Genomic DNA, 26,416 nt, shown 5'->3' with positions numbered 1-26,416 from the left:
TTTAATCCCTTTATCCTGTTATTTACTAAACAGAAATAGCTCAGGAGTAAAACTGTGAAGAAAGTTGATAATAGTTAAAGCATTTGTGAAATTTGTAAACCAATGAGACTTCGTAACCCCTCTCCTTTCCCTTTCTCCATCCTATATAACAAAAGGCTAATATGCAAATTGCCCAAACTGCAATATGACTGGTCGCTATGACACGCACTGACCACAAGGGGGCAGACGCTTAACGCAGGAGCTTCCTCCTGGTGGTCAGTGTGCTCCCACAGGAGTAGCACAGCTCAGCCAGAAGCCGGGCTCATGGCTGGTGAGTGCAGCGGTGGTGGCGGGAGCCTCTCCTGCCTCCACAGCAGCGCTAAGGATGTCTGACTGCTGTCAGTCGGATATCCCCTGAGGGCTCCTGGACTGCGAGAGGGACCCTCCCTCTGCCCCTCCCCAGTGCACAATTTTCAGGCACGAGCATGGGCCTCTAGTTTCATATAAAGCACTAGCCAGGCTTCCCCCAGGGGGTCTGAAGACAATAGAAATTAACATTTTGTAGCTGGAGGAGGGACATAAGAGGAGGAAACATTTGGATATTTGCTGACAGCAGGAACAATGTCTATCATCTCTGGCCCCAACATTCTGCATTTTGTTCCCCTCACTGCCTCTGTCTTCTTATTACAAAGCATTTGAACAAGGCGCCTACGCCACCCCGGTCTCAGCAAATACTGTCATTTTTGAGACCCAGTGGAGAAACCGAGTCAAGCAGCGTTCCAAAACCACAAAGCCTGTTTCCAGCAAACGTGAGCTCGGCGTGCCTCACACACACTGCCTTGCTTTGTCTTTTATGTCATAAGCACCCAAGAAGAGTGTCTCTATCTTAAAAGAATCTCCATCTTATTGCATCAGCCGTCTAGACCTCAACCTGTGGTCTTCTATCTAAAATTGGTACCCAAGAACTGCAAACTCTTAAACATGGCTGTACTCCAAGAAAAGAAAGTAACATATTAGCATCTGCAAGCTTTCAATGCTTGAAGAGTCTGTGAATTCCTGTAAGGAAGTTCTTTTTTTCTCTGTCCTTCAGGTCCTCCTGTACCTACAAGGTGTCCCCCCAAAATGTATATATACTTTTCAGTAGATTCTATTACATTTTGAAAATGAAATGCATTTTAATAAAAACTGCCTTTAAAATTATTCAAAGTGTATATACATTTTTGGGGAATATCCTCTATACTAATAAAAGGGTAATATGCTAATTAGGCTGGGTCGACCGGACATCTTCCAGATGTCCGAATTCCTTCTGGACAATTAGGGGGTGACCAGGCAGGCAGGGGACCAGTTAGGGGGCAATCAAACTGGCAAGCAGAGGCAGTTAGAGTTGACCGGGCAGGCAGGCAAGTAGTTAGGGGCAATTAGGCAGGCAGGCAGGTGAGTGGTTAGGAGCCAGTGGTCCTAGATTGCAATAGGGGTCCCGGATTGGAGAGGGTGAAGGTCAGGCTGTGGGGACCTTCCTCCCCACCACCATGCACAAATTTTGTGCACCGACCTGTAGTATATACATATTTCTTAGAGGGTCCAGTGCTGTCACTGGAAACAACTTACTTTCACCCCGACAGCATGGGCAATGTTAGGGGTCAGAAGGGGATCAATTTCTGCCTGGTCTGAGGCTTCAGTCAAAAGTTGCTGGGCCCTGGCTGGTTTGGCTCAGTGGATAGAGTGTGAGCCTGTGGACTGAAAGGTCCCAGGTTTGATTCCAGTCAAGGGCACATGCTTGGGTTGTGGGCTCAATCCTTAGTGGGAGGCATGTAGAAAGCAGCCAATCAATGATTCTCTCTCATTATTGATGTTTCTCTCTCTCTCCCTCTCCCTTCCTCTCTGAAATCAGTAAAAATATATTAGCAACAACAACAAAAGTTGCCTGGCAGAGTGGGGGGCATATGGTGTCTTCACATGATCATCTGTGTCCTAATCTCCCCTTCTTAGAAGGACACCGGGGCCCATCCCGATGACCTCATTTAATCTAAATTATTTCTTTAAAGGTCCCTTCTCTAGATGTGGTCATATTCTGAGTCTCTCGGGGTTAGAGCATGAGTACATGAATTTGGGTGGGAAGCACAGTCAGCCCATAGCAGTGCCTTTTGCAGGAAATCATCTATGGCCAGTCATCCTTTTGTCTAGCCTCGACTGCTGAAGCACTGGGGGTTACATGCGCAGTAAATGACAAGGCTGGCCATTCTCAAATGCATGGACCCTCTGCCTAATCTGAGCTCACCCAGAGCAGCCACTTTCCTGTCTCACCAAGAACTCTCCTCAAAGCTGCTGACCCACATACCCCACCGTGTTGGTCTCAGACACCCTCCAGGATGCTCAGGGTGGCAGCGCACAGACTTGCCCTGGGAGGTCATCTCCCTGGAAGCTCCGATCCAGCCCACCAGGCTTCCCAGCCTCCAGGTGAGCAGAGAGATGGCACAGCCTCGGCTTAGGCTGCAGGGAGTCTGGGATACATACAGGGGCGGTGGGATGGGGAGAGGAGGGTTCATTCCCTCCCTTCAATGCCTGGTTCCTTCCCACCATGGCCTTGTGTACACTCGTGACTCCAGGATCCCAACAGCGTTAACCAATGGAGAGACCTCTGCTCTGTGAAAGAGCAGATTTCATCTGCAGGCCTAGATATGAGCATCCTCTCCCAGGGGCCGCGTGGGGTGCCCTGGGAATCTGCCCAGAACACAGGGCCTGGTTTCTGTAAGCAGGCGTGTGGTTGGCAGCACCTCTTCTGCGCTGGCCCCCGAGCCGCCTGGGGGATGGATATAGGATAACGGCGGGCCCAGCACCTGCACCAGGCTCCGGCCCCACAGCCCCTCGGCTGAGGCCGGCCCTATGGACATTGGGGACGCACAGTTCTTTGGTGTGAGGGATCCCTGGGCACTGGAGGGTGTTTACCAGCATCCCCTGGCCCACCCCCTCCAGGTGTAACGACCATAGATGCCTCCTGATGTCCCCAAATGTCTCCTGGCGGAATAAACACCCCTGATGGGGGGGAGGTGGGGCGGGGGGGACAGCACCACTGTGGAGCTTGGGGAACTCAATGAAAAGATGTAACAATGTCTTTTTCTTGGCATCCCTGAACCTGCTTGTGCTACTTTCTCTCTATTGCAGATCAACGTGATCAGACTACAAACCCGGCCACTGGCCTCCACTCTTTCTTCCCCTCCACTCCTCACACCCTCTCACCCTGACCACCCTGCTGCCCACTTACTTCTTGAACCCACGCTTCCGCCCCTCTATGGTCCTGGTGACTCAGCTGTTCCTCCTCTCCGCTCCTCCGCTCCCTCAGGCTGCTCCTCGCTGGCCTCCCTCCCCCGGCCTTGTCTCCCACATCCATTGTCCTTGTAGCAACGAGGGAATTTATTTAATCTAAATTAGTAATCAGATGCAAGTCGCATCACATCCCTGCCTGGAAGCTGCAAGATAAAGCCCAGGTCTGTCACAGGACCTAGGAGGTCCGGGCAGACCTCTGGACGTATCTCCTAACACGCCCCCACTTTCCTCTTGACTCACCAAGTCGTCCTGTTCCCCACGCACGGCTCCATGACTGCAGCCTTTGGGCCTTGCGCTTGCGGCTCCCTCTGCCTGAAACATCTTCCAGGCCAACCTTCCTAATTTCCTTCAATTTCACATTTTCCCGGGAGCCTTCTGTGACCTTCCCAGCGGGCAGGGCACATCTATATGTTACACTTCCCACTTACAACCACCAGGTGGCAGCACAGGGCTGTGTTTAAGAGCTTCCTCTCAGACCAAATTGCTTACTACCAGTTAAATGACCCTGGGTAGGTCATCTCATGCCTCTCTGTGCCTCGTTTTTCTTTATCTGTAAGACGGGGGTAAAATGGAATCTATTTCATAAAATCATTGTGTGGATGATATGAGCTAGCAAGTGCAAAGTGCCCAGACATTCCCAAGGCAAATGTCCAACAAGAAATAACCGTTGTTGAAATTTTCTGTTGAGCTATCTGCCTCCCAGAAGACTGGGATCAATATTTCATGTTTAAACATTAATAGCGGAGAGGCCACTTCACAGTTATCTCTTCATTCAGTCCTTAGGGTTTACATTTTCCAAACGACTTGCAAAGCCTCCTGGCCATTTGTAATAACACCACCCACCCTTCACCCCCCACCCCCACCCCAGCTGTGAATTGCTTTCTCAGACGCTTTACTCGTTTATTTCTTCATCAAAGGGGACTTTCAAAAACAGCTCTGAGCAGGCCACTCCTTGCTTCAAAGTCCTGCCTGGTTCACGGTTGCCTGGAGAATAAAGTCCAAATGCCTTAGCCCAGCTCTCAAAGGGTTTCCAGGATTAACTTGAGGTCATCTCCACCAATTGTCATAACCAATCCCACATACTTCCTAGCTCCACGGGCCCTTCTTACACTCATGGCTGTGTTTACACAGAGAGTTCTGCCTGAACACACTTACTCTCTTTTCCTGGGGCCTTTCCCTTCGTCACATCTCCCCCTAGCAGCACCCCAAAATTATCTCTTCTTTTCCCTGTGTTTCTATTACAGGGTGTACTAGTATATATATCACTCTAAAAGAAATTGTCTCACTATTATTAGTGTTGGCATCTGACTTTTGTGAATGTATTTTCATATGCTTAGTACAAGTTCATAAATTTTTCAGTAAAGACAGTCTTGGGTTTTATGTAAATGCATCTTTTTTTCTCCATTAAAATGACAGTGTTAGAAGCTAGAAATTGTTTAGAGATTTGACCTTAAAAGCTCAGGAAATTATGCTGAGCTACATAGGGGGCTTACGCCAGTGTGGCGGATTACAGGTGACCATGAGTGCCTTTCCACTCCCCTTTCAAGAGAAGAGGGGCTCACATGAAGAGGAGAGGCCGGTGACAACTTGGGGGGGAGAGGCCAACTCTCCACCCCACATAGAACATGGAGGATTACAGCCCCACTCACCATCTGAGTGCAACCAAATGAGGTGAACAGAAGAACCATCACGCTGAGCCCTGTCAGTCCACAGAACTGTGAAGAGTAATAAAACAGCTGTATTTTGCCCTGACCAGTTTGGCTCAGTGGATAGAGCATCGGCCTGCGGACTGAAAGGTCCCAGGTTCGATTCCGGTCAAGGGCATGTACCTTGGTTGCGGGCACATCCCCAGTAGGGAATGTGCAGGAGGCAGCTGATTGATGCTTCTCTCTCATCGATGTTTCTAACTCTCTATCCCTCTCCCTTCCTCTCTGTAAAAAATCAATAAAATATATATATTTTAAAAAACAGCTATATTTTAAGCCACTAAGTCTCAGGGTGCTTTGTGATTCAACAATAGATCATGGGAAAAGTCATTCTTAATTACTAATGAGTTTCCCAAAGAATAAGAATTATTACCTTTGCCTCATGTTGACTACTTTAAATTGTGAGTTAACAGGACTGTCCCATGCTGATGTATGGTCAGTGCATGAGTGGACATTTTAGCAGAGTCAACATGTCTAGATATGACAATAATCAGCTACCCTACAGGACAAGGACAGGTGAGTTTTACTCTTCTCTGAACTTGGGCAGGAAAACAGGGTGTCCATTAAATGAGAAATAATTGAGTGGAATTGAACATAAATTCCTGCCATTTGGCTCTGGGTTTATCACTCCTATTTGCTATGGAAATAATGAAAATTGATTAGCCATGGGGAAAAACATACCATTTATTTGCTTAAGCACATTAAAATATTTTCTGAAATAAAAATGTTCAAGAAATATCTCTGGGCTTTTTAAAACCTAAACTTGATATTTTAATCAAAACTGATATCTAAATATATGAGTCTGACCAAATAACAAGCTATGACTGTCCAATCACACACACAAAAAAGAAAGGGAAGCCCTAACTGGTTTGGCTCAGTGGATAGAGCATCAGCCTGTGGACTGAAGGGTCCCAGGTTCGATTCCGGGAAAAGGGCATGTACCTTGGTTATGGGCACATCCCCAGTGGGGGGGTGTGCAGGAGGCAGCTGATCAATGTTTCTCTCTCATCAATGTTTCTAACTCTCTATCCCTCTCCCTTTCTCTCTGCAAAAAAATCAATAAAATATATACTAATTTAAAAAAAGAAAGAAAGGGAAGACTTACAATCACCAATTCCCGGTGTCCACAGGCTGGACGGTGACAGTCACAATACATGTCCACCCCTGACTAGGGCACCCCAAGCATCACCCCATTCTGAGAGCTCTCATATTTTGATTCTAGCCATTGCCTACCTCAAAAAATCAATAAAGTCAAAATCACATAAGCGTAGCTATTAAGCACTCACTCACTCATCCACTTATCATTTATTGGTCATTTTCTACGTGCCAGGCCCTGGGCTAGCTCTGGAGATACAGCATTCATCGCCATAGTTGCACTTCAGCCAATGACAAATCAGTCTTCACTGCCAGGCTGAACATCTTCTGCATTAGGTTCCTATTGCTGCTGAACACACACACACACACACACACACACACACACACACACACACACACACTTAGTGGATTAAAATACTAAGTTATCATCTTACAGCCCTGAAGGTCCAAAGTCTAAAATGGGTTTCACTGGGAGGAGTCAAGGTGTAGCAAGGACATCTCTCTCCTGAGTCTCTAGGTTAGAATCTGTGTTCTGCCTTTTCTGGCTTCTAGAGACCTGCAGTCCTATCTCGTGGCCCATTTCCACAATCACATCATTCTGGCTTCTGCTTCCATTGTCACATCTATTCTGACCCTGACCTTGACCCTCCTCCCTCTTATAAGAACCTTTGAGATTACAATGGGCCACATCGGAGAGTCCAGGATATCTCACCATCTTAAAAATACTTAACTTAATCAAACTGCAGAGCTTTTTTAATCATATAAGGTAGCATTCATAGGCCTGGGGTTTAGAAAGTGGACATTTTGGGGGGCCATTATTCTGCCTCCCACTCCCACCTATGCATATCATATGTCAGGCACAATGAAGACCCCAAAAACATTTATAGATGGGCCCATGAACTCTAGAAAATTTGGGCAGAATGAGAAATGTCTTCATCTCTCATTGAGTATGTAGATTCCTGGGAGCACAGTTGCCGGGATTCTGATCACTTGAGCCCAGGGCGGAGCCCATGAACCTGCATTTAACTAGACTCTAAAGAGAAAGCAAAGCAAAGGGCCCCGGGCCACACCTGACAGAAGCTTCCAGAGACGAGCAAAGACTACGAAGTAGTCCACGGAGCTGAGTCTAGTAGATGGGCTAGGTTCACCTCTCTAGGGAGCGTCTTGTGGGAACTTATATGGCTGCTTTTTAATACAAACAAAGTCTATTCTGTAGGTAATATTAATTTACCTTTAAGGGCATAGACCAGCAGTGCTCAACCTGTGGGTCGCGACCCCTTTGGGGGTCCAACGACCCTTTCACAGGGGTCGCCTAAGACCATCGGAAAACACACAGATAATTACATATTGTTTTTGTGATGAATCACTATGCTTTAATGATGTTCAATTTGTAACAATGAAATCGGGGGTCACCACAACAGGAGGAACTGTATTAAAGGGTCGCGGCATTAGGAAGGTTGAGAACCACTGGCATAGATTAATCTACTTGTGGTTCTGAAATAAAGAGACCAAGAAACACAAGGCATTCCTTGGCTACATTGCCAGCAGTTACAGATTAGAGCTTGCCTTCTTGAAATCAAGTTAACAGGGTTGCTAGAAAACCCTTTGTAGTGGTTCTGAATTCAAGTACACGATGTAAGTTTAATAAGCAATTAGGGTTACATGAAAAAAAATAAGCTTCTAGGACCTTTGCTCTTTCTCACATTTTACTAATTAAGGGAAGCATTCTGTCCTATTTCTCCAAATAAGATAAATCAGCAGCTGTATCCTTTTCTAGCCCATAGGAGAAATAACAAATTAAGTAGAAAAATATTACAGATAGAGAACTTTGTCATAATTTCATGTATATTGTTTCATTTTCTCTACTCAGATTCCAATAATAATAGAAGAAGGAATTAATAAGATAATTCAGAGCTATGTGATGTAAGTTTTAGAAGATCCTCCTCAACAATACAGAGACTTCCGGAGTCACATTTGTGATACCAGGGTTCTGCTTTTGCTGGCAACCTCCACTCGGTAAAATAGTCAAGTCTTTTTTTTTTTTAAGGGCAGTTTCTGGTAGAATCCATATGTTCATTTGTTCAAGGATTTTCATTGCAGCAGTGTTTACAATAACAAAACATTACACACAACCTACATGCCCGTTAATAGTGACAAAATTTTAAAAAATATGTATTATGGTACACTTATAAGATAGAAAACTTTGCAAGAAGTCCAAAAGCTATTGGGACACCAGAGAGATGGCATGTTGTACTAACAAATGAAAAAAAGCAAGTTTCACAAAAGTATGTAGAAGGTAGTCTCATTTTGCAAATGTTAACTATACATTAGTATATGCATTGGGGAGGGGGTGGTGCAGGAAACCCTGTGAGTGTAGCAGCCGCCAAATGTAAAAGTGTTTCTGTTTAGGTGATGAGATTCCCAGTGGACTTCTACTTTTTATTTTGCCTAGTTCTGCACTGTTTAAATTTCTCCACTACTACGATCTATGTTTGCAGTATAAAATTTACACAGTTAGAATGGTAGGTAGACAGATGTGGGCATTCTTTGTAAAGCTACATTGCCCGAGGATTCCCACCTATGTTCTTTCTTCATCTAATCCTTCCCTGTCCTCCAAGTATGAATTGATTTCCTCTTTTTGCACTTAATGTTCAGTTCTCTGCTTGCTGGAAAGCCCAAAAGCCACGGGGTAGTAGGGGGACAGGCATATTTATCCACACCTGGCATTTACTTTATTTAAAAAGCACATACAAACACACATTTGCACATATTCAGCAATATACCTCATGCTCTTTTAAAGACAAAGGACAGTAGTTATCAACTGTGTTAATCATTAAGGAAGCGATTTTCCCTACTGTCAAAACAGAGCCTGGGGAAATGGATATCAAGGTGGATTTGAACGATTATTAAACTTTGCCCTTTCCTGGATCAGATGCCCTTTACTCTCCTGTGATTTGTGCCAGAGTGTCAGCACAGAAACGCTGGATGATTATCTAGTGTGCCATTAACCCTTCTTTTGCATAATTATTAGTTGAGCAAATCAACATTCGTTGTGCTGTCTATGCAGCCAGCTTTCCTCTCTAGGCCAGAACTTGTGCAGAACTTCAGAAAAATGCTCTAGCAACAACTAGTAGCTGACATTCCTTCAAAGGCAGACGGTGCCCAGTTATGAGTAAAATGTTAAATGAAAATGTGTCTGGGACTGTACCTTTAAAAATTCACACGGCTTTTAATAACTGATTCCTGCTATCAAATAGTTCCTGGGAGCAGGTTCTGAAAAAGAAAGGGAACACATACGTAGCTGGACCCATATGAAAGCACCAGCCCTCCCACCACCATCACCGCCAACACAAGGTACGGGTGGGGCAGGAGTGAGGACACCAAGGCCCACCTCTATCTCTTCACCAACGGCTTGAGGCTGACCCTGAGAGGTCCCTGTCTTGGACTCCAGCCATTGCCCCTCATGAGACAGTATCACTGGGAGGTACAGCAAGTGTGGGCACATCTGTGTGTTCCTGAATGTGCAAATGACAAAGACGTATTTAATGGCAAAGATGACAAAGACAGCCATCTGTAGGGAAGAAATGGGATCGGGGGAGATGAAGGGTGCTACGTTCAAATATAGTCACACTGGATTAGAACTTCAAAGTATAATCTTTGAGGGAACACAACAATTCAGTCCATGACATACGTCATTATTGTAAACACACAGAGGGGGAATAGTTGGAACAGAACACATAATATTAAGGGAGCCCCAAACTAGAATCAAAATTAGCCTCTAATAATAAAATCAGGAAGATCTGAAATATAATTTATGCACCCTATGATATACAGCAACCACTGTACTTGAGGCCATATGCTCCGCAAATGACTAGGTTTACAAATAAATGGGAAGGGGGAATCCTCTGTTGAGTCATAAAATTCAGACACTGAGAATATATACATGACTCTATAGATAACATATATTCTCATATGTATATACAAACATATATATGCATACTAGTACACATATATAGATGTGTAAACATTGTAAATAACATATAATGCATTAACTGTATGCATGCATGTATGTATGTGTATATAACATATGCATAATTTATATACATGAATAAATATGACATAAATAAGCTATGATAATATGAATAACATGTAAATATATATAAATGTAGGTTATATATATAAATACATATATGTATGTATATATGTGTGTATAGACATATACACACACATATATATAGTATCTACTCACTCTAACAATATTTATTAGCATACCATAATGTATACCAAAGCCCTGTGATTCATACAAAGCATGTTTTCAGTCTACAATCTGAATCCAAATATTCCTCTTAGAAAAAAATGTAAAGGATCAAGATTAGATAAATAGACCAAAAGCACAATTTTTCAAGCCTAGATCTTTCAAGGTTAGCCAATATAGCAAAAAAAAACCCTGCCTGTTCTCAAGATGCCCATGCCAATGGAACAGAATAAATATTTCATGAATAGGGCCAGAGTTATTTATGAGCGACTGTAACATAAAATTTATTGGACCGCTTTTTAAGGTTATCAACTCCCTTTACCTCTACACCTTAGAGAGTGAAGCAAATGCCCTTAAAGGAGATGGTCAGTTCTTCACCTAGTGGTTGATATTATTTACTATAAATTTTTTAATGGGCCACCTTGTGCAGTATCTCAAGTCTCTCAGAAAAAAAAGAGCAGAAGTCACTATGCATTGTTACATCACTGCGTTAGTTAGCTCGGGCTGCCATAACCAAATACCCTGCCCCCTGGGAGGCTTCGACAATGAAGATGTATGTTCACACAGTTCTGGAGGCTGGAGGACCGACATCAGGCTGCCTTTGTGCTCGGGTCGGGTGAGGGCTCTCTTCCTGGCCTGCAGAGGGCCACCTTCTTGCTGCGTCTCTACCTCTTCTCATAGGCACTCATCCCTTCCCCAGTCCCAAGTCTCAGGACCAATTACCTCCCCACCTCCAAGTACCATCACCTTTCTTCTTGAATAGCTGTCTCCAATTATCTCCATGTGTCAGACCTTACTAATTCTCAACCCACCCCCCAAAATGTCATCTCTTTCTTGAAGTTATTTCACCCTTTACACCCAGTCCCCACCCAACCACAAGGAGTCCCTCCTGTTGTGACACACAACGCCACGGCCTTTTGACACGTTTATTATTATTCCAATCTGTGTTCATGGTTATTTATGTGGGGCTGGATTGTAAATCATACCTGGGCATAATTATCTGAATCTCCTTTGCCGCCCCTTCCCATGGAAGACCATAATTAACGTTGGTTTAATAAAAATAGCTCTAAAAATAACACAAGGGAAACTGCTCAGAGTTTATTTTTGCATTTATTAGGAGATTTTTAAGAGAGCATCTCTAAAGACTCCATGGCCACAGAAAGGACAGGCCATTTGTGGTACAGACAAGACTTAGTGCAGAGATAGGAAAGAATTTAAAGAAGAAAACACAGTAGAAATCATTACCATATTCTATTGAGCTCAATAATCAACATATTCTCCACCTTTCTCCTTGGATGTCATTGTATAAAATGTCCATGGGACTACCTTAAAAACAGAAAAAGTTACTAAAATTCAGAACCAAGGAGGACAGTGCCGTGAAGCCCATGTGACAGGGAGTCGGTCTGGAGCAGATGGGCAGAGGGAAGCCCTAGCAAGGGAGCAAGAGGACTCCCCAGGAGCACCTGCCCGGGGGCTGGCCCAGCCCCTAGCAGCAGCACTGCTTCTTGCAGCAGCACTTCTGCTGGCAACAGCACTTCTGCTGACAACAGCCCTTCCCACAGCCACAGCCACAGCCACAGGAGCCACAGCCACAGGAGCCACAGCCACAGGAGCGGCGGCAGCAGCAGACCACAGGGACGCTGCAGCAGCCCCCACAGCAGCCACGGCAGCAGGGGCAGCAGCTGGAGCAGCAGCCGACCCGGTAGCATCTGCAGGTGGTGCAGCCACCACAGCCACCACCACAGCCACCACAGCCACAGCCACCACCACAGCCGCCACAGCCACCACCACAGCCACCACAGCCACCACAACCACAGCACCCCATGATGTCAGTAGAGAGGATTCAGAAGAGATGAGGAGAGAGACTCAGGAGGTGAGGGAGGTCTTGTGCCCATTCTCCTGGGGGAGCCCTTATATACCACCTCCACGAGCTGAGCCCGGAATACACAGTCAGCGTCTTGTTGTTTATCCTACTTCCCATAAAATACCTCACGAGGCCTCTTACATTCTTCCTTGTTGGAGTCTTCACCGGATAATACTGTTAATTTTAACCTTGACTCAACTCTTAAATCTAAACTTGGATTAGTACACACTTCGGAGAGTTTCAAGCCCACGAGGACTAAGCGCGTGCGTGTGAGTGTGTGTGTGTGTGTGTGTGTGCGTGTGAGTGTGTGTGTGTGTGAGTGTGTGTGTGTGTGCGAGAGTGTGTGTGTGCGTGTGTGCGTGTGTGAGTGTGTGTGTGTGCATGAGTGTGTGTGTGTGTGTGTGAGTGTGTGTGTGTGCGTGCGTGTGTGTTTTGTCCCAGGGCCTAGAATGGTGCCTGGTTCATTGTAAGGATTTGATAGATGTCTGTCAAGTTAAATAAATGTCTAAAATATTGAAGAATAATGTTTATTTTTTCATAACCATGAAGGTCTGAATGTAGAGCCAGGTAAGATCCCTCTGTTTCTGCATGTAGTTTTTAGTCATCACAGGTTAGAAAAAAAGCAGTGACCAAACAGAGGAAAGACTAAACATCTCTAAATGTGTATATCACATCCTATCTCAGCATTAAAAATAAACAGGTGCTTTTTCTGGGTCTCTGTTTTTTTGTTCACAAGAAGAATTGTTTGGTTATTAGAAATTACAAAAAATAATAATTGTGTGATGTCAGATGTTAAAAAATATAATTTTGTGCAGCTGGCTCCTGAGTCAGCTGCCTGGAGTGAAGTTTCTGTTTGCTGTTAGTCAGTTAAATCACTGGGAAAACAAAAATGAAGGTTTCATCAGTGGCCGGCCCCGCTCCTGCCTCTCGGGTTGAAGACCTGTGGCCAGGCCCAGTGACCGTGTCGGCCGACCATGGCCAGAGGGCTGTTTATTTGAATTGACCCATCTCTGTGTGGCTGACTCTACCTGCCCGCCCTCCACTCCTGCAGCAGGTAGCCTGTGGGTGTGGTCAGTGGTCCATACAGGTAGGTCTTGAGAATGGAGGCCCCGCTAGTCCATGTACTCCAGACGACACCACAGCCTCTCTTGGGACTTAAACTTCTGGATCGGAGACGACCTGGCTTGGACGGGTCTGCCTTTCCCCCTCAATGTTGGTGTCCCTAGATTCACGCCTGGCATCTCTCTCATAGGCTCACCTTTGAAAGCCGGAGAAGTGCCCCCCACTCCTCCCCGTTCTACTTCTCATCAAGCAGAGGCTGGCGGGTGTGTCTGGCCCTCCATCTCCACTGCCCAGCGCCCTGGAGAAGCTGCCCGCCGGGGAGACACAAACTGTCCACGGCAGACGGTGTCTGTGACACAGGCATCATTTTCAGGCTCCTGGGACGACTTTTTCCCTACACTGTGGCAATCACTGTTCTACTTCTGGACTAAAGATACAACACACAACTGTTTCATTCACAACAGAAAACATGAGGTTTCCCAAGGAGGCTGTGGCGTTAAAAATAGCAATATTATCATAGCAAAAGGACTCCAGAAGGAAGTAAACAAAAGGTCTTGTGAGATTCCTCCAAGGAAATCGGGCTAAACAAGAAGGAGAGGTGGTATATAAGGGCTCCCCCAGCAGAGGGCCATCAGACCTCCCTCACCTCCTGAATCTCCCTGCTCACCTCTCCTGAGTCCTCTCTACTGACAACATGGGGTGCTGTGGCTGTGGTGGTGGCTGTGGTGGCTGTGGCGGCTGTGGTGGTGGCTGTGGCGGCTGTGGTGGCTGTGGTGGCTGTGGTGGCTGTGGCGGCTGCACCACCTGCAGGTGCTACCGGGTTGGCTGCTGCTCCAGCTGCTGCCCCTGCTGCCGTGGCTGCTGTGGGGGCTGCTGCAGCGTCCCTGTGGTCTGCTGCTGCCGCCGCTCCTGTGGCTGTGGCTCCTGTGGCTGTGGCTCCTGTTGCTGTGGCTGTGGCTGTGGGAAGGGCTGCTGTCAGCAGAAGTGCTGCCAGTGTAAGTGCTGCTGCCAGAGGCAATGCTGCTGCTAGGTGGCCCGTCTGCAGGTGCGGGTGGTCCCCAATCTGTTGGTAAGGCTGCCCTCCTGTCTATCCTCTTGCTCTTCCCCTGCCCTATGGTCCTGGGCTCTCTTCCTGTCTTTCTTTGAAGTTTTTCCATCTGAAAAATTTTCAAACTATTAAGCACCATCTCATGGAAATGATATAAGTGCATCCTGGTACCTGAGTTACTGTGCAAATTGTTCAACTCAGCCAAATGAAATCACGATTCCTACTGTTTGTTTTGATGGCTGTGCTCACTGCCTGTCAGCTGTTTCTGTTCTATGCTTCCCTGTCCACATGCATCGTTTTCCCCTTTGTGTGTGGATATGTGTTCTTAGTGATCACATGTTAGCCAAATTTCCTAATAAAATGAAAACTACATGCTCATAAAAACGTATCCTTTATTTGCTTTCATTGAGTTTGTTGTTCTAAAACTTGAGAACTTATCTTTGAACAAAGCCTCAAAACACTTGCACTAGTGTCATCACACGCAAAGGTCCTGTAAGAAGCTCTGGCCAGGTCTCTGGTGACCACGGTGTCCCCTCAGTGAAACATCCCTTTGCCTCAAAGACTCCTCCCCCCTCACACCCCATGTGTAGTCTCCCCAGGAGAGACGGCGTGTTTTATTGATGTAACATGACATGTCCCTCAGCTGCTGGCCCACAAGCTGAGCACAGGCATTCCCATTAAGACCCAAATGTAGAGTTTGACTGTGGGACCACCATTTGGGCTTTTGATGAGTTTATTTTACTGATACATTCAATCAATACATGGGGAGCATTTTAAATGCAATCACATGCCATTTAACACAGGAATACATTCTGAGAAATGTGTTGTTCAGCGATTTCACCGTGGACTCACACAAACCTAGATGGTAGAGCCTACTACACGCCTAGGCTATGTGGTATGGCCTGTTACTCCTGGCTACAAACCTGTACAGCATGTTACTGTACAAAAAAAAAAAAAAGATGAAATCAAGCCCAAAAGCAAATGATGCAATTGGTAAACACGAAGTGTATGAGACCGCTCCCGGAGTAACAAGACATACTGTCTTACAGCACACTTGGTTGTTGTATTTTTAATAAGTAGAAAGAATGCACTCTAAAATAACAACAGCTTGGCCTTAAAGCCCTAGACGGCGGCTGTATTGGTGCTGGAGTCTGGGGAGATCGCCGAAGGGTCTGCTGGAATTGGAACTTGGACTGCTCCGTCCCCGTCCTCCCTTGCACCTCCTTCTCGGCGGGAGCCCTTGTGACACGCCCGGCTCGGAGCGCCCAGCGGAGCGGCCTAGTTTGAAGGATGACCTCTAGGAAGAAAGTGTTGCTGAAGGTTATCATCCTGGGAGATTCAGGAGTTGGTAAGACATCACTCATGAACCAGTATGTGAACAAGAAATTCAGTAATCAGTACAAAGCCACAATAGGAGCAGACTTTCTGACAAAGGAGGTGATGGTGGATGACAGACTAGTTACAATGCAGATCTGGGACACGGCAGGACAGGAACGGTTCCAGTCTCTCGGTGTGGCCTTCTATAGGGGTGCAGACTGCTGCGTTCTGGTATTTGACGTGACTGCCCCCAACACGTTCAAAACCCTTGATAGTTGGAGAGATGAGTTTCTCATCCAGGCCAGTCCTCGGGATCCTGAAAACTTTCCTTTCATGGTGTTGGGAAATAAGATGACCCTGAAAACAGACAAGTGGCCACGAAATGAGCACAGGCCTGGTGCTACAGCAAAAACAACATTTCCTACTTTGAGACCAGTGCCAAGGAGGCCATCAACGTGGAGCAGGCATTCCAGACGATTGCACAGAATGCACTTAAACAGGAAACGGAGGTGGAACTGTACAATGAATTTCCTGAACCCATCAAACTGGACAAGAACGACCGGGCCAAAGCTGCAGTTGCAGTTGCTGAATGGGCAGTCCGAGCAGAGCACAGAGCCCTTCACAAACGAAGAACACACTTAGGCCTTCCAACACAAACTCCCCTCTCCTCTTTCAAACAAAACGTATACGTAAAGTAATCTCATATCCAGCTGCCAAAAGAAACCCCACCAGACACACCCTCCATACAACACACAGACCTGACACAGCAGAGACTCCAGCAGCCCAGGCCTGCGTGGCTCCATCAGGGTCTGCCCACACACTGCATCTGCCCTCATGTGGCAACAGGATGGGCCAGCTGTAGAAATTGTTCTGGTGTACAGTCGAATCAGAAGCCTATTCTTTTCGTCCACCAGGGAGAGAGAACTGTTTGCAGTTAATCTGTGTCTAATTGGTTATCTTGATTTTTTTTTTTAAAAAAAAAACGGTCTTGTGATCTTTTTACTCCCTCCTCTCCCCCCTCCATGAAGGCTATCACTTGGGAAGGCTGGTGCCCCATGCTTCATTACAGGCTCACATCCAGTCTGATCAGGCTGAGTTTTGTATGTATCTGTTAATGCTTGTTACTTTTAACTAATCAGATCTTTTTACAGTATCCATTTATTATGTAATGCTTCTTAGAAAAGAATCTTATAGTACATGTTAATATATGCAACCAATTAAAAATATATAAATTAGTGTAAGAAAAAAATAAATAAAATAACAACAAAAGTGTAGTATGTAAATACATACACCAGTGTCATAGTCTTTTATTATAATTTTCAAGTTTATGCACTGTATATAATCATATGTATATACTTTCATATGACTGGCAGCACAGACAAAAGATTAATATCTTCATATGTAATAAGTTCTTACAAATCCATATGGAAAAAAATGTGCCAAGGACAGAATCATGCATTTTTAAAAGAAACTTAAACCAGGGCTCCTGGGAAAATGAATGATTTCCACTTTGGGTCATAAACTGAGTAAGATGAGCCCTGAATATCTTGTCAGGCTAGAAGATAAGGAAGCTGCAGAGAGTATTGGGGTCAGATGGAGAGAACAATTAGAAACATTATAAAGAATAACAGCCGCAATGATGTGGAACACATAAAATACTTTTACATTTATAGTTCATAATAAGACCACATTGTAAAATACAAACCTCATTCCCTAGCCGGTTGGCCCAGTGGGCAGAGTGACAGCCTGTGAACTGTTCTGTTTGCAGGTGTAAAGCAAGTACCAGACACTGTGGGTGGGAATACCTGACACACAATTTATTGAGGGCAATTTTGTAACTGTTACTGCTAGGCAAAGTGATCTTTGATCTAGTAATTTCACCTCCAACAATTGCCCCAAGGAAATAATCAGAAGAAAAAAATGTAACGTATAGCTAACATTTACTGAGGGCTAATTTTGTGCCAGGCACTGGCTCTTTAATCTGCATATAACCCTCCGGATTAAGTATTGTTGTTGTTGTTGTTGTTATTATAATTTCCATGCTAGGAAGAAAGGAGACCAGAGAGGTGAAGTCATTGCACAAGCCAGTCACTATTAGAACTTGGATTGGAACCCTGGGATTTTGACTCCATGTCTGGGTGTATTATGTTTGGACATTTATTAAGGCATTACTTATAGTAGCAAAACCGTAAAAACTACCTCAGCCCTAACCAGTTTGGCTCAGTGGATAGAGCATCAGCCTGAGGACTCAAGGGTCCCAGGTTCGATTCTGGTCAAGGGCATGTACCTTGGTTGTGGGCACATCCCCAGTAGGGAGTGTGCAGGAGGAAGCTGATTGATGTTTCTAACTCTCTATCCCTCTCCCTTCTTCTCTGTAAAAAAAAAAAAAAAAATCAACTATTTATATCACCTCAAAGTCCACTTATAGAGGTTTGGCCAAATAAACTCTGCTGCATACCACTGATAGTTCTTGTATAAGCTTCAAGCATAGTTTACTCTACGTGGATGATGCCAATATTCCCTGTAAAATAACGTGCAATCTGTTCCAAGCCAGGGCAAACTGTAATGACATACTTTACATCACCCCAAGTCCAGGCCTCTAATTACCATAGAATCACGTTTCCAGGAAATGCCCCCTTGGTGCTGGCTGGAATTTAGCCCCTCCATTACTCACTTCTGTGCTTCCCCAAGCACCCTCTCCCTTCAGCTTGTCCTGAGAGATCCCTAGGGTGCAGGTCCCATACCCAGGCCCAGCTACCCTACCTCACCACACCTCCACACCGCTGCCCGCATTCCTCCACTTGGCCGCCCCCTCCTCACCCAGGAGCCCTCTGTGGCCAGCACTGGCTCTCCGGGGACCCTGCTCTGCTGGGCTGGGTAGCTCTGCTGCTGTCCTCTGCGCTTACCCATACAGGTCGTGCTCTCTTTTGCTCTCCTCCACCCCAAGGATGGAGCAGGTGTTCCTTTAGTTCCCACAACCTTTCAAACCCCAGAGCCTAACTATGGCAAGTCTCTACTAAAGGTTCCAGGACGACAGAGAGTGATTTAAAGTCATGACCAAATGCACCATGCTCTCCGCCCCAGGTGCCTCTGTCCCTGCTCCTTAGACCGGGCTGCCCGCCCATGGCACCAGCCAGCTCCCCGCCCCCCACTGGGATGCCTTCAAGCATCTTGGAGTCCAGACACAAATCACAATGAAAATCCAATGAAAGGGGGAGGGTTCACTCATCCTGTTTTTAAATTCACCTCAACTCAAGGTGATGGACTGTGGGGATATTTGCTCTTTTCCGGGTAAACCCCACCCACACGGATGTGATCTTGCCCCCAAACCCCTGGTTCACAGAAGGACAATTCCCTCATAACTCAATAAACCAATGGCCACATCTCCTGATGCTTACCGTATTTCAGGTCACGCGTCATGGGTGCGGGATGTGAATATTACACTCGTTGAAATGCGTCCAACTCTGACCCTATTCATATCCAAATTCCCCCCCTCCACTGGGGACTACACTTGAACTTGGGCATCTTTTCCAGAGACTTGAGGTCAGGGCTCCAGCCTGTTTGGGAGCTTGAACAAGGCACACTGTCCCCCACCCCCACCCCAGCAAGGAGCTGCCTGAGCTCATGCAAAGAAAACAAACACACCTGCCCAAACAGCTCCGTGCTGGCCCAATGACACACCCGCCGCGGTGCGGTGCTCTGAGGGGGCGCTGCGCCTGCCGCTGCGGGATGGGAGGGGATGTTTGCCTGCCTTGTGCACCCAGGCCAGGGGACCGGTGACCCAGAGGTGGCCTGGAATCCCCACGCTCGGTATGAAGTGCTCCTGCTCTCACCAGGTTTTACAGGGGCGCAGTAATAGCGGGGGGGGGGGGGGGACCTTTGACAAGCTGAGCTTTACGTGTTCGAAACTGCCCTTCATCTTCCCACCAGAAACACACACCCCCACACCAAAGTGCTTTTCCCGCAGATGCCCCTCCCAGTTAAGCGCCATGAACAGCCAATCACCCTGTCAGAGCAAAGACAGTGTCAGCAGCTGAGTCCCAGCCTCCTCTCACGCCCCAGGCACTGGATTTACCAGCAGATCCGGTTGACATTCCCAGAGCTCATGGCCTGCACAGGTCCAGGCCCCCTGCCCTCAGCCAGCCATTGCTTCCTCCAGGCGGCGCAGCTGCCCTCCCAGCCCCTCCCCTGGTGATTCTCCGGGTGCTGCTTCGAGTAGCCCTTTATATATAAGCAGGCCATATCCTTTCTAAGGGCAAACCCTAAAGGCTGCCCAGGTCACTCACAGTCAAAGCAGACGTTTACAAGGACCGAAAATGACACCATGAAATGCAATCCACCCCAGCCCCCTCCCCCCCACCGCCCCCACCCGCTTTGTTTACCTTGCAGAGCTTCCTGCTCCCAGCGCCCTCGCTGACACCCCCCCCCCGCCCCCGCCCCCCAATGGTAGTGTGCAGAACGCTCTGTCCCAGGGACCCGGACGGGTCACTCCCCCATCGCCTCTCATTGTTCTAATCCCACCATGCCGGGCGGGCGCCGTGTCTGGCAGCTGGTGATCTCCAGATCTGGAGCAAAGTGAATCCCTCTAATTCATATTATTGTCCGACTCCTGTGATGCCCTTATTATGTGACGCTAACATTTAGTAACAAGTAGTAACACCCCACCCTGCAAGCACCATCGCCTGTCGCCTTCTGGGGACATCTGCAAAGAGACTGGGCCAGGCCGGAAGGGCCCATGTCTCCGTAGTCCGGTGATGCCCTCGCACTCGCAGCCTCTCTCTGGAAGCATCCTTGCCACTGTTACCTGTGTGTGGCCCTGCACCAGCCCCTCCCGCACTTCCTCTGAAAGCAACACTCTGGAGCATCTACTCTCTGTGAGTGGGAGAGAGAGGGCAAGATGTCTGTGGTCCGGGGGGTGAGGGGGTGAGGGGGTGGTCCGGGGTGAGGGGCCAGGCAGGGGCCGTGGGGGTAAATCACCTTCCCCAGCCCCGGGCAGCCAGCGGGCCCCCCTTCTCCAGCTCTCACTTTCAACATGGAACAGATTTAGGCAGGAAATTCTAAGGGATTGAACATATAAAAGGGGGAGGGGGCACTGCACTCAGAAGGTGAACTCACCAGCATTGTGCTCTGTGTGGCTTTGCCCTTGGGGGTGGACTCGGAGATGTTGTATGACGTCTTTATTTTCATGTTCTTGTTTACTTAGGATGGAACATAATCAAAGTGGATAGTGCTTTAGTAACTCACAACTCTTCCTAACCATAGCCTGCCAAAGACACAGTTAACTAATACAGGTGATAGAATAAAAAACCTCATTAAACTGTAATCGGATTTTAAACTTAATAGAACCAAACTGAAATAACCAAGTCCTAACTAGATGCACATGGCTTTAGGCATTCAATGCTGAGTCCATTGATACAATGTTCCCAGAATCCTTCTGACTTATGTAAGAGGATAGTTGAAGCTACCAAATCTTAACCGTGTGTGAAAACCTATTAGAGACAGATCACCAATTAACTACTCCTAACCCATCTCAAACAAACTTCAGGGCCTGACTTTATGGGTTTGACGGAATCTTTCAATGACACACATTCCAATAAGAAATAAAAGGAGATGATGAGACTTTGATGCCAATTTGATGTGGTTTATTGAGAAGAAATGACAGGTCTACAGAAGATAGTAGCAAAGATACAGGATGGAGAAGCTACAGAAAGAGGAGGGAAATAGCAACAAACATTTCAACAATAAAATCTCAAGGAAGCACAGCATTAAAATCATCACTCTGTTTTGTTTGGTTCACCCTTTGATGGGTGGTAGATGGAGAAGGTTTGTGCTAGCATTTTTCCGTTGGAGGCAGGAACTCAAACACCCAGGGATATGGATTTAACTCCTCAGCCTGAGAACCAGTCTCCTGTCACCCCCGTGACTTTCAAATCATGAAGGACTGGCAGGAAGAGGAAGCACCTTACCAATGGGAGTTACCTGCAGCACCTGTCCAGAGCCAGCAGGCCCGCCTAGCAGCAGCATTGCTTCTTGCAGCAGCACTTCTGCTGACAGCAGCACTTCTGTTGACAACAGCCACAGCCACAGGAGCCACAGCCACAGGAGCCACAGCCACAGGAGCCACAGCCACAGGAGCGGCGGCAGCAGCAGACCACAGGGATGCTGCAGCAGCCCCCGCAGCAGCCACGGCAACAGGGGCAGCAGCTGGAGCAGCAGCCGACCCGGTAGCATCTGCAGGTGGTGCAGCCACCACAGCCGCCACCACAGCCGCCACAGCCACCACAGCGGCCACCACAGCCACCACAGCGGCCACCACAGCCACCACCGCAGCCACCACAGCCACAACACCCCATAGTGTCAGTAGAGAGGTCTCAGGAGAGGTGAGGAGTGATAATCAGGAGGTGAGGGAGGTCTGATGCCCCTTCTGCTGGGGGGGGCCTTATATAGCACCTCTGGGCGTGGGAGAGGGAGGACACGTGACCACTTCCTTGTTGTTATTTGGCTCAGTTGTCACGGGAGAACCACATACTCTATTAATTACTTCCCTTTTTTGGAATGTCAGCTAGGTTTATTAGACTACTTGTTTATTTTTCTAAGTCAAATGCCTTGAAAATCCCAGTAAGGGCCCCTGGGAGCCTCAGAAAGGGGGGTACTGTCCACGTCGTGGGCACACTAAGAAGACCCATATAGCACGGCAGGCTGTGCTTGAACCGGTGGTCTGACAACTGAACAACAAGCAAGCATTACAGGAGGCCAGGCTGGGCGCAGCCCAGAGGTCCTCTTACACGGAGGAACAAAAGAGGCCTCAGGCTCCAATGTCATGGCCCAGGCAGAAGCAGCCCTGATACCTCACCAGAGCTGGCTCACAGGAATGAAGGCCTCACTCCCCACCACACAGCTGCAAAGCAGGTCACTGGGCCACATTATTTGGTGTCACTCACATCGTGTGATTGCTTAGAAAGCACAAGCATGTCTTTGCAATGACTCATCTTATCTGGCACAATTTGTATTGCATTTAAAATAAGAAGACATTTCCTAATTAGAAAGAAAAAAAAAGAGTTCGGGTGCTTGAAGAGTTTTCATTAATTGATATTTAAAAAGAAAAACATACATGCAAAATAATATGGCCCACATGGCAGAGAGATGAAGCAAAAGCAAAAAATAAAAATAAAAAGGAAGATATTCCAGAAAAATAAAAGGTTTGTACATGAAGGAAGTATAACCACAGTAGCCTATTTGGACTCTATAATGAGCAACATCTATATCTATACTGATGAAAGTCCTCATGCTCGACATCGTCACAAGATGGCTGCCACAAGAGGGCCACACGCACAGTGGAGGTAGGGCCCAGTGGCCACTCCATGCGGTGAGGCCTGGGGGCCCGCAGCTCCATGCGGCATGGAGGAGGCCAGTCCCAGTGTCTCCACCGCCTCACATGAAGGAGGTGGGTCCCGGCAGAGGAGACGGGTCGCAGCAGGGAAGGGCGTTGTGGGCCATCAGGCGGGGAGGGGAGGGCAGTTGGGGGCGATTGGGCTGGCAGGGGAGCAGTTAGGCATCAATCAGGCCCGCAGGGGAGCGGTTAGGGGGCAATCAGGCAGTCAGGCAGGTGAGTGGTTAGGAGCCAGTGGTCCCAGACTGTGAGTCGGACATCCCCAGAGGGGTCCCAGATTGGAGACCTCCCGCCCCATCCCGTGCTGAGGGACACCCCTCCCCCTGCACGAATTTCGTGCACCAGGCCACTAGTTTATATTATAACTAGTGGCCTGGTGCACGAAAATCATGCATGGGTGGGGTCCCTCCACCTGGCCAGCGATCAGGGCCAATCAGGGCCATCTTGCCCAGTCCCAATTGGGGCCAATCAGGGCCAGTGGCTGGGGAGGGACCACAGGAGGAACCATGGGTGGGCTCCAGGGCATGTCTGGCCCATCTCACCTAGTCCTGATCAGCCGGACTTCAGCAGCAAGCTAACCTACAAGTTGGAGCATCTGTCCCTTGGTGGTCAGTGCATATCATAGCAACCAGTCAGTCCACCACTGGGTTGGACACTTAGCATATTAGGCTTTTATATATATAAATAATTAAGTTACCATCAGTGATGGATTTTACTAAAAATGGTGGAATAAATACATTGAGAGTTGTATGAGAGAGTTAGATCCCCATCCTATATAATAAAAGCCTAATATGCAAATTGACTGAACAGCAGAATGACCAATGGAACAACCGATCGCTATGACGCTCACTGACCACCAGGGGGCAGACACTTAACGCAGGAACTGTGGGTCACCCCGCAGAGGGAGGTGAGCAGCGGCTGGCAGGGGATCTGGGGGCAGGACCAGCTAGCAAGGGGGCGGCACCAGGCCAAGGTGGGTGCCAGCAGGGCTCCCCCCCCCGCCCCTGATCACCCCACTGGTTGCCCCACATATCAGCCCTAATCGCTGGCCAGGCCTAGAGACCCTACCCATGCACAAATTTCTTGCATCGGATCTCTAGTCTATAACAAAAACTAGCATTGGCAATCAAGCAGCAGCCATAAAAAGGAATGAACAAGAAATATGGGGTCAGCTCCCAGCAGAAACCACTGGCAAGATGACACAGTCCGCCTCTGCAGAGTGGCCTAGAGGGTGAGGAGTCTGGGAGGGGGGACTGGAATTATTTAACTCTGTAGATGTATATTGTTCATTAACACTCAAAACTGTTGGTATCAGCAGACATGACCCACATCGCAGTCTCACATGTTCTGATATACGTGGCCCTGATCCGGCCTTAGTTCCTGTTCTAAATCACAGGCCAAAGGCACCAATGATCCGTTACGGGACTTGACAGCACAGAACTTCATACACGCCAGGGGCTTCATGCTTCTTTATTAATTAAGTGAGGGAGGAATAATTTTCTTGTAGATGAGTCTCTGGAAACTCTATGGTATTGAAATAATAAATGGGAAAATGCTTTGGAAATGTAAAGCCCTACAGCAGTGTTTCTCAACTTTGGTACCACTGACGGCTGGAGCCAGACAGATCCTTGTTGTGGGGATGTCCTGTGCGTGATAGGATGTCGAACAGCCCCTGGCTTCCACCCACTAGCTATGGCCACTCTCCCAATTATGACAATCCAACTGTTCCCAGGAGGTAAAATAGACCCCCATTAAAATCCGCTTAAGATTCAGCACATGAACTGGGGGGTGAGGGGTATAAACATTTACTCATTAACCTGCCTCTTTGTCAGCTCACCTCTGTGTTCCTGATAATGGGATGAAAATACACATACAATACAACCCCAGACTTTAGGAAACTCACAGTCTGATTGGGAACACAGACAAAGGGCTGTGATCCAGTAACATGAAGGCATTAAAAAAAAAACAAACAGAATTTCGGGTGATAGTGACATGTCAACATAGGCTCATTGTCACAACTGCACTGCTGCGGTGCAGGGGCTGATAGCGGGGAGGCTGTGAACAGGGGGACAAGGCCCCTATGGAAACACTCTGTGCTTTCAGCACTATTTTGCCATGAGCCTGAAACTGCTCTAAAAAATATAGTCTGCTTTTAAAAAGTAGACATGATTTATCCTAAACTAAAGACACTGAGTCACTGAGGGACCATGGCTTGGGATGTGAAGACAGCTAGATTCAAACAAGATTAAACATTCTAGAAACATGTTTTACTAGAAGAGTAACTTGAGGAAGAAGTACAAAAATAAACGAGTCTGTGAGCTCAGAGGTGTCCGTGAGGAAATACACTCAGGGTCTTGTGAAATTCTCCGAGGAAAGCTGGTGAACTACAATCAGGAAGTGGCCACGTGGCCTGGGTTCAGCCCCAAGGGGGTATATAAGGGCCCCTGAAGCAAAGGGCATCAGACGTCTCTCATCTCCTAAGTCTCTCTCCTCACTTCACCTGAGTCCTCTCTGCTGATACCATGGGGTGCTGTGGCTGTGGTGGCTGCGGTGGTGGCTGTGGCTGTGGTGGTTGTGGTGGTGGCTGTGGCTGTGGTGGCGGCTGCGGTGGCTGCACCACCTGCAGATGCTACCGGGTTGGCTGCTGCTCCAGCTGCTGCCCCTGCTGCCGTGGCTGCTGTGGGGGCTGCTGCAGTGTCCCCGTGGTCTGCTGCTGCCGCCGCTCCTGTGGCTGTGGCTCCTGTGGCTGTGGCTCCTGTGGCTGTGGCTGTGGCTGTGGGAAGGGCTGTTGTCAGCAGAAGTGCTGCCAGTGTAAGTGCTGCTGCCAGAGGCAATGCTGCTGCTAGGCAGTAGCCTCTTCCTCTAGGGTAAGTTTCCTGTGGCTTTGCTCATGGAATTTAGTGAGACTTTCCTCCTTCCCTCCACCTGCTTCCTCCAGTCCTGCGTACTCCATGCTTTGAAATTGCTCATTCTGTCCCCTGCCCTCTGGCGGTACAGGGCTGGTTGTTTCCCTTCAGCCTGGCATCATGATGACATCAACTTCTTCTCCCAGTATCTTCCAGAACTTAGCATCAAGGAGTATTTATTCTCTCTCATCTTTGGAATCTTGTCTCCATTTGGGAAAAAAAGATAAAATACCACCATATATTATCAACATTAGGGGTTGGGAACCCAGACACCCACATCAAAAATCTATTTATGAGTTTAACAAAATAAAGTGATGATAGCTAATATTTTATTTTATTGAAAAATTTATTTATGATGAACTTTTTTATTCTGTTGTATTGTATACCCACTAATATTTTCCCATTTGTCTCTCAAAAAAAAAAAGCAACTCTTTCTTAATAAAAAATAAAAAATAAACTTTTCTATTCCA

At 47.3% G+C, this 26,416-nt stretch overlaps 1 pseudogene; it reads left to right on the top strand.

The window, feature by feature from the left end:
* Nucleotides 1–15,446: 15,446 nt before the first annotated feature.
* Nucleotides 15,447–16,619, top strand: LOC132238309 (ras-related protein Rab-7a-like; annotated as a pseudogene).
* Nucleotides 16,620–26,416: the final 9,797 nt, after the last annotated feature.

This window comes from Myotis daubentonii, chromosome 7 (assembly GCF_963259705.1).
Source record: "Myotis daubentonii chromosome 7, mMyoDau2.1, whole genome shotgun sequence".
Taxonomy (NCBI): domain Eukaryota; kingdom Metazoa; phylum Chordata; class Mammalia; order Chiroptera; family Vespertilionidae; genus Myotis; species Myotis daubentonii.
This window is presented reverse-complemented; position numbering and strand designations above follow the sequence as displayed.